Consider the following 9,213-nt stretch of genomic DNA (forward strand, 5'->3'; position numbering starts at 1 on the left):
GAGTCCCTATAGCAATTCGGCGGGGAAATGGAGGTGACAAAACATTGGTCGCTGTACCATTAAATAAAAAGTAGTATCCTTGCTCCGTGTGCAGGCTAGCATCACAATCAGCATATCGGTTGCGTAAGGACCCTCCAGTAGCCCAGTTTATCCAACTTTGAAACGCCCATTCGGGCCGCCTAGCAATGCGGAAAGCCCTAGTCCCAACAGTGATATGAGAGACATTCGCCCAGCCACAAAGGAGCTGGAGGCCGGCGTTCAATGGAACGCAAGTGGTGTTGTAACAAACGCATTGGCCAGACGCCTGGGTGATATGGCACCTCCTGTCCGTACAGGTGGGAAACAGACATGTTATATTTGTGTCCACCTCTACCAGCAAACAGCCGTATCCTTCACTGCTGAAGCAATTCTCGTACGACCGGGAATCCCTATTGGGAGTGAAGTGGCTAGGTATGTACGCCCTCCACCGTCGCAGCCTATCGTACTGTGAATGGGAATTATCCCGAGGAAGGGGAAGGCAAATAGCCGGTGGTGCTGAATCCGGATCGTAAGGAAGAGTGACTTGCTCGGGCAGTGGTTTGGAATGCTGACAATGGACCACCGTTTGGGTAGTGCCCCAAAGCGGTGAAACAGAAAATAACCTAGACACCGCTGCGGGGTTTGGGTAGCAGACAACCCGTCCCTGGCCATACAAGTGGTGGTAAATCTGGTAGAAGAGATTCATACTACCCGGGTTTTCCTCAGTTTGGCCTTTAATTAACTTAAGTGTATCTCCCGGTAACCTACGTTCTAGCTGTACTTCCCTTCTCATACGCCCCATCCTCTCTCTAGTCCCTTTCACTTTCTCATAGCCTCTTCCTACGCTCTCCTGACGGCCTGATTTTACCTTTATTGCACCACTCTTAACACATCCAAAATCGAATTTACATGTATTCCAAAAACAAGGCAATGTCCACATAATGTTCCCTTCTCATCGCCGGGACCGGTGCAACTGCTTCATGACTCCTGCATTCTCCTTAACTTTGATGACCTTCCATGAGTCGATACCATGTCCTCGTATATGGGGGCAGCGAAGAACATCACCTTTGCAGAGGTGATGTAACCTTGTAGATTGGTTGGGGCTACACAGATACATAATATTCCCCTTTTCCATGTCCATCGCCAATAACACGCCAAGCGAAGTGAGGCCAAATATCAGACAGACGATGCGTAGCCACTCCATCATGCTGCACACCTGTAAAATAGCACTGGAGAAGGGAGGCAGTTTAGTATCTGACCTTTTACAGTAGTGGAGATGGACTCAATTTACAGTGAATTAGGTGGACCCAAGCACTTCGCCCCTCCACTTTAACTGCTGTGGGGGTGGTAAGGAGAACTTGGAAGGGCCTGTCCCATCGCGGCTCCGACCCCTTCCTAGTCCAATTTTTGACCATGACATAACTACCGGGCTGGACTGAAAGTGAGCTAGGTACTGGGGGCGATGGCTGGTGAGCCGCGCGGACCTGGCCATGGAGTTCCTTGAGCACTTGCGTGAGGGCTAGAACATAGGTGGTCATCTCTTCAGTCATCTGATGAAACTGAACCAGTCTGGGAACCTGCAGGCTCCAGGGAGTTCTAAGAGGCCTGCCATAAAGAATCTCGGCGGGAGAGAGCCGGGCCGGTCCCGCAGGTGTAACCCGCAGCTGGAAGAGGGCAACAGGGAGCAACTTAAGCCATGTCAGTCCCGTGTCTGCTCTTAATTTAGCCAATTTAGTTTTGAGGCTCTGATTGTGTCTCTCAACCAACCCGGCCGCCTGCGGTCTATAAGCACAGTGTAACTGCTGGCGTATGCCCAACTGTGAGCAAAACTCCTTGTTAATTTGTCCAATAAAATGAGGCCCATTATCAGAACTTAACTGAGCTGGTATACCGTACCGGGGAATGATTTCCCTCATCAAGACTTTAACCACAGTAGCAGCTTTATTATCGATAGTCGGATACGCCTCGACCCATCTGCTGAACACATCCACAATGACCAAAACATATTTATGACATTGACACCTTTCCAACTCAATGTAATCCATTTGGAGCGTCTCAAAGGGACCACTGGGCAACAGGGTTTGCCCCTTCCCACAAGAGATACCTTTTCCGGTGTTATATTGCTGACAAATCAAACACCTATTACTGATACTTTGGGCCAACCCCTGCATTTTAGGGTGCCACCAAGTGTCCAGCAACAAATCACTAGTCCCTCGAGCCCCACAATGAGTTGCAAAGTGTACACATTCGACGACCCATAAAGCCAGTACATCAGACATACAAGTCTGATGTGCAGGCGTGGTCCATAAAGAGGAAACAGAATCATATGTACAACCTAACCGTTTCCACATTTGTTTATCACTCTCAGGAGCGTCCTCCTGTAATCTTATGACGTCTTGGATGGTTGGCATTGACTTGTCAGAAGCAGACATATTTATAGTAGATCGTTTAGTCTGACTTAACATCTTAGGCACCATCACTTGCTGAATTTGCGCGGCTGTTCGCGCTGCACAATCTGCTCGTTCATTACCAACGTCAACTGGGGTTGTACCATTCGTGTGGGCAGCGCATTTAATAACGGAAATCTGCGCGGGCATAAGGAGGGCCTGCAGTAGGTCATTAACTAAACCCCGGTTGGATATTTCTGTGCCTGCCGAGGTAAGGAATCCCCTATTCTTCCAGAGTTGTCTGAAGTCATGAACTACCCCGAAAGCATATCGGGAGTCAGTGTAGATATTTACCCGGCGATCTCCCCCCAGTATACATGCACGGGTGAGGGCAAAAAGTTCGGCTTGTTGTGCTGAGTAAGGGGTCTGGAAAGCTGCTGCTTCTAAAATCAGACCATCCTGATCTATGATTGCATAACCCGACAGTCTCCGGCCAGTGGGGCTTACTAATGCACTGCCATCAACATACATAATCATGTCAGGTTGTTCTAACGGAATATCACTCAGATCGTCCCTTATTGTTGTAGTTTCCTGAATCAAGGCTAAACAGTCGTGACCAGGCACGTCCTCATTGACAGGGGGACCACTGAGAAAACAGGCTGGATTGATAGTGGTACAGTATTTAAATGTCAGGCGTGGATTGTTCAAAAGGTATATCTCATACCTATTCTGACGAGCTGCGGTAAGATGCTGAGTCTGCAGTTGCCCCAATAGTGCGATTACCGAGTGGGAGCTATACACCGTAATATCCTGTTGGAGAGTGATGTTGGCAGCAGCCTGAAAACTATTGTATATCGCTGCCAAGATCTGGGTGCAAACAGGGTGGCCCAACGCCACTGGGTCGAGTTTGGAAGAGTAATATGCTACGGGCCGGTGCTTGTCCCCATGTTGCTGGGTGAGTACCGCTGTTGAACATCCTTCCAGAACAGTACAGTATATCTGGAATGGTCGGTCGTATAGGGGCCTACCGAGGGCCGGTGCTTGTAGCAAGGCCTGCTTCAGGCAACGGAAGGCCTCGAGTGCCTCGGTGGTGAGAGTAAAATTCCCCCCTTCACGAGTGTAAGGCGTCAGCAGCTTTGTATAGACAGCAATGTTTGGTATCCACTGCCGACAATAATTCATCATACCCAGCCAATGACGAACCTCCTTGGCTATTGTAGGGGCGGGGAATTGGCATATTGGTTCAATACTACTGGGTTCGAGACTTCTTTCTGTGGCTGTAAGTAAAACTCCTAAGAACTTAACTTTTCTCTGAGCCACCAAGACCTTTGCTTGTGAAACAACATAACCCAACGAGGATAGGTGGTTCAATAATTGGATCACATCATCCCTATTACTGGGCTCGTCAGGACTTGCCACCAATATGTCATCTACATACTGCACCAGAGTGGAACCATGCTCCAATGTCAAGGCCTGGAGTTGGGTCTGCAGACATCTGGAGAAGAGTGTAGGTGAATTGACGAACCCCTGTGGCAGTCGGGTCCAGGTATACTGCTGTCCATTGTAAGTGAAGGCAAACAAATATTGACTTTCAGTCGCAAGTGGGAGGGCAAAGAAGGCGTGCTGAAGGTCAATTACGGCGAAGACCCGGGCTTGAGCTGGAATTTGAGCCAGTATGTGGGCAGGGTTAGGGACGAGAGCATGTAATGGCTATGCGATGGCATTAATTGAACGTAAATCCTGTACTAATCGGTACTGGTCTGGTTTGGCTGGTTTAGGCACAGCAAGTATGGGGGTGTTACATTCTGATTGGCAAGGGACCAAAATACCCTGTTTCAACAGCTGTTGAATTAATTTATCTATTGATGGAGCAGCTTGAGATTTCAGGGGGTATTGTCGAATGGAAGGTAGCTTTACATGATCCTTAATCATCACCTTAATAGGTGTAACATTTGTCTTTCCCACTTGTGATGGGTATTCCGCCCAGACCTGTGGATTGACATATTCCAACACATCATGTCCCCTGTGATGCTGCAGTCGAGTGTTAATCGTTTCAGGGACCTCAAAATATTTTATGGTAGTGCCGTCCGGCATGACTTGAAGTGCGTAGTCTGTTGGATCTGAATGATCCACCGCCCTCCTGACCATTCGCCCCATATCCCTGGCATGGTACTGGTCACGGACCTGACGTGTAATATGAGGGCTTACCGAAGCTGACTGTGGCCATAAATGTGGTGATATTGCAACAAAATCGGCTGTACCTTCTTTTCCAGTGACTGTGGCTGTAACCTTGACTGGCCATTCGGTCTCAAGTAATGGCCGGTATTTGTCCTCCAACTCCCTGTTTCGTCCAGTTCTGTCATAGGCCAGGGTAACGTGATGCAGTGACTGTTCAACGTCTAACGTCCACCACTGGGGGGTGATAGAAATATAGCACTGTTGTCTCATCCTCCATGATGTAACCGTTACCCCCTCATCTCCGCATTCTAGCTGTAGCTGCAAGATACACAGTAAATCTCGGGCCAACAAGTTACAGTCCAATTCAGTAGTCACTACAAACTGATGCTCTGCAGACTTATTCTCGTAAGTGACTGTCACAGGTTCAGAAATAGGATACTCACACACCTGTCCTTGGAACCCTGACAATTGCTGCGTGTGGTCGGATAATGGTAATTTAAGTGCTGATTGCACAGAAGACATGGCTGCCCCGGTGTCGATTACAAATGAGTGATGTTGATCTCCTATCTGCAGAGAGATAATAGGTTCCCTGTCCGATTGGAGAGTCCTTATGGCTAAATTAGCTCGTCAATCCTGTGTTGGGAAAGGGTTTTCCTGGGAGAAGTCAGTGTATCTCGTCTGTCCTCCCCTTGGTGGGTACCCTCGCCTTTGGGTCGGATAATCTCCTTCTACTGCCTGTCTTTTAAAGGGGCATCCCTGTTGCCAGTGATCTACACGGCCGCAATTAAAACATGCATTGCTCCCTCTATTTCTGCCCCGTCCTCTTCTTCCAGTAGACCAATGGCCCCTCAGAGGGGGCTGCGGTTGTAGAGCTGTTGATTTGTTCGGTGGGCCATAAAAATGGGGTGAGGGTCCCTTTGGGTGGGTTTGGTATCCTCCTCTTCGCTGATCCACCCACCCAAAGTCACTATATTGGGGCTCCTGCTGGTAAACTACCATTTCTGCCGCTTGTTGGGATCGCCAATCATCCTTTTTCATTACATACTCAGTCTTAAGCTTTGTAACTGAGCCTCCTTCTTGGCCTACACCCTCCTTCCAATAAAATCTGACTACCCTTGCCATCTGGGAAGGGTCGTTCTCTGTCCAATTCATGTTATTACATTTCACAGCAGTAACCACAAAAGGTGGTAGGCAATGCATTAACATAGCACAATATTGAGGGGACTTCTGACCATTTTGATACAGCAAATCGCCTGACTGCCCCCGGTAGATTTCATTAAAACGCTCCAGAAATTCCTCTGGCTCTTCAGTCTTCTTAGGTTTTAGGTCTAAGAGAACAGAAAGATTTATGGGCCTTTGAAATGTGTATTCAACGCATTCAAGATCTGTGTCCTTCTATCGTCGTCTAACGCATAGGCCTGCTGAAGTGCGGCATGACTAGCATAATTCAGGTGGTTAAGATAATTGCGGTACTCTGCTGGGGTTAAAATCTGCTGGACTAGGGCCCAGAGGTCCCTTGAATCAGCTTGATAAATTGAGATGGTAGTTCTCAAGGAATCCACAAAGGCAGCAGGAGATTTTTTTCTATCTGGGATTGTAGCCATAATAGCCATCATCTCACTGGGTGTCCATGGGAAGTAAACGTCTATCGTGGGGTTCGCTCCCGCAGTCACTGCGTCGGGGTTTCGCATCTTCCTAATCGGTAACTGTCTCCGAATGTCACCAGGGGGCACTCTAGCTATTTCCCCTGGTTGTTCCAAGACTTCAACGTCTCTCGCTGTCACTAGGGGGTGTTCTTTCTCTTCAAAAGAAGTTGTTTCAGCTTCCTTTGTTCCCGAATCTTGTGGTTTCTCCTTAGTTTGGAGAGACTTAGGTGATATGCTTAATTGTTTCTGGTGAGGGTCAAGCCCCTCTCTCGCTGTCCGAGATCTTGTCCTAGAGCTAACTGGGCTTGTGGGACAGAGTTCCTTTTGCTCTTCTGGTCGTGAAGTTGGTAAATCAGGACCCACACTATCACCCACACTATCATCCAAAAGGGCTTGAGTTTCTGGCATATTTGGAATCTGGGGAGCAATGACTGGGTATATATTATTGTACTCTGGTGGTTCTGGAATGAGCGCAGACCATGCTACAGGTGCAGACGGAACTTTTATTGACTTTTCCAAATTATTGAATTTTTCTTTTTCTGTCAATTCAAGGCCAGCCATTGAACTACGTAGCTCATCTCTTGTTTGGCCCGCGTCTTTCCTGTCTCTACTTGCTCTTTTTTAAATGCACATTCGTTTTTCAAGATCTGTAATGTTTTTAGGTTACCCTGTTCACTAATTGGAATCCCCATTTTAAGGGCATTGTCCTGCCAGCTAGACAACATAATCTTATCTCTTTTCTCTTGACAATATTGCCTCCATAATCCAATTAATTCTTTAGCTTTCATACTTTGATTTTTTCTCCAAATTTGTCCCTGGATTTTCTTAACCATTTCTAGGTCTTTGGTGCCCCCTAGTGGCCATTCATCTCCCATTTTAGTTCTTAACTGTGCTGACAATTTTCTAAAATCCTTCACTTTGTCCGGATACTTATCACATAATATTTGCAGTGGCATGCCTGGATCATTTGTGCTATCCAAGGAATTCCCCATAATCTCAACTAGTCCTCGGAACTGCGTTTTTCGCCACTACAGTCCAAGGAGACAATTTTAGCTTAATCAACTATATTTTTAACACACACACACATGGAGGTGAACCATTTTCAATTTCAAATGTCGCATCGACCTCTCTTAATCGAACCCAACCGAATTAACTCACAAATGAAGTTGAACCATTTATAGTTTTAAATGTCCCATCAACAATATAGCCTACCCAGCCAAATTAACTCACAAATGAAGTTGAACCATTTATAGTTTTAAATGTCCCATCAACAATATAGCCTACCCCAGCCGATTAACTCACAAATGAAATCCCATCAATTAAAATGCTAATCCCCAGACTGACCTGTGATTTCGTCGAGGCGGTCTTTCTGTGCCAACCGCGAGTGACCAGACTAATCAGATGATAAGAAGAGGGGAACAATCAATGTGCGGTCATTTTCCAGTTCTACATTGAGGGCCCTCGTTCCCCATCCTCCTGTTCATAATCAGTCTAATTCTGATTTCGCAGTTGAAACCAGGATCGCCCTGAGAAATCAAGGTTTTCGGCACCAAATGTTGAATCCCAAATGTCTTTATCCGTCAGTCTGGCCTCAATAAAAGTCAAGATGGATTTGCAGGTATAACATTAGTTATTTTATTCAGCTTGCAAGCTACCTAGCCCACAGTGATACAGATAACATGTTGCTCTCTGCAGCCCCGGGAGCTAAGTGAAGGTCCCACACAAAGAGATCAGTACTGATACATTCAAATGGCATCAAGTTTCACATACTCGACACCCATAGGTCATCCTATGTCCCTCCTGACTTGTTTGATCTATTCTGATTGGCTCACTTCCAATCCCTTTCTCCGGCCCCTATCAATGCAGCATCACTCTCATAGACACACCTCTTCCTGCTTTTTTCCATGCGGTCTAAAATCCTTTGTCTCTACTTGCCAGTATCAAAGTGGCTTATTTCTACATTACATTAACTAATATCTCTAAAGTAACTATTTTATATCACATTCGTCACAAGCAGACCGGCAGCCTCCCTTTGGTTTCCTTTCCGAAATTCTTCAACTTGGACACGCATTTTCCCAATGACTTGCGATGTGGCAACTGTTGTTGCGCAGGGACAATGCACTGGGACTTCAAGACATTGAAGAGTAAGGTTAGTTCTCTGAGATATGAGTGGGAAGCTACAGAGATACAGATTGTATTTTAAGAGAGGGAATAAAGGGTGTCATCTGGTGTTTGTTGTGGCAGAGAGTGAACGCAAGTAAGCTCATCTAGTAAAGTAGCAAATTATGCAAATCGCAAATTTCAGGGTGTAAATAGATCTGTCAACGCCACATCTTCATGGAAAACGCCCCATCCTTTATGCCGCCCGAATCGTTCTTGCTAGCATGCAGCAACATATATCGTCCAATAAAAACGCAAATGACTGCAGATGTGAAATCTGAAAAAAAACAGGAAATGATGGAAAATCTCAGTGGGTCTGGCAGCATCTGTGAAGAGAGAACCGAGCTAACGTTTCGAGGCTGGATCACTCTTCATCAGAGTAAATCATTTAATCATTCAATCTTTGCTCACAGACATCGCTGACAGACATTCAAAATGTTCCGACTGGATTTCCTGAGGTCAATCCTGTCGTGCATTCAAAGGAAAATACTGCAGATGTTGTGAACCTGCATGAGAAGCTAAATATGATTGGATTAAAGCTCAGAAAATTAGAGGATGTCTGTGGAGCCAGACACAAAGTTAATATTTCAAATCCGTGTGATCCTTATTCAGAGCTGAAGCGAGGTTACATGCAATGGAGTAGATGAGGAAAATGGAAGTTGCATGAAAAGTGGGAGATATGGAAGTTTGAATCAAGTTTGACATAAATCAAGGGAAAGCAATGTTGAAGGTCAGTACCACAGAAATGTTGTCAACATTTCCTGTGTCCACCATTAAATGAAGAGCATCCTTCACAGGCTACGTACTTTGACCTGAATGTATAA

This window comes from Scyliorhinus torazame, chromosome 4, assembly GCF_047496885.1.
Source record: "Scyliorhinus torazame isolate Kashiwa2021f chromosome 4, sScyTor2.1, whole genome shotgun sequence".
Classification (NCBI taxonomy): domain Eukaryota; kingdom Metazoa; phylum Chordata; class Chondrichthyes; order Carcharhiniformes; family Scyliorhinidae; genus Scyliorhinus; species Scyliorhinus torazame.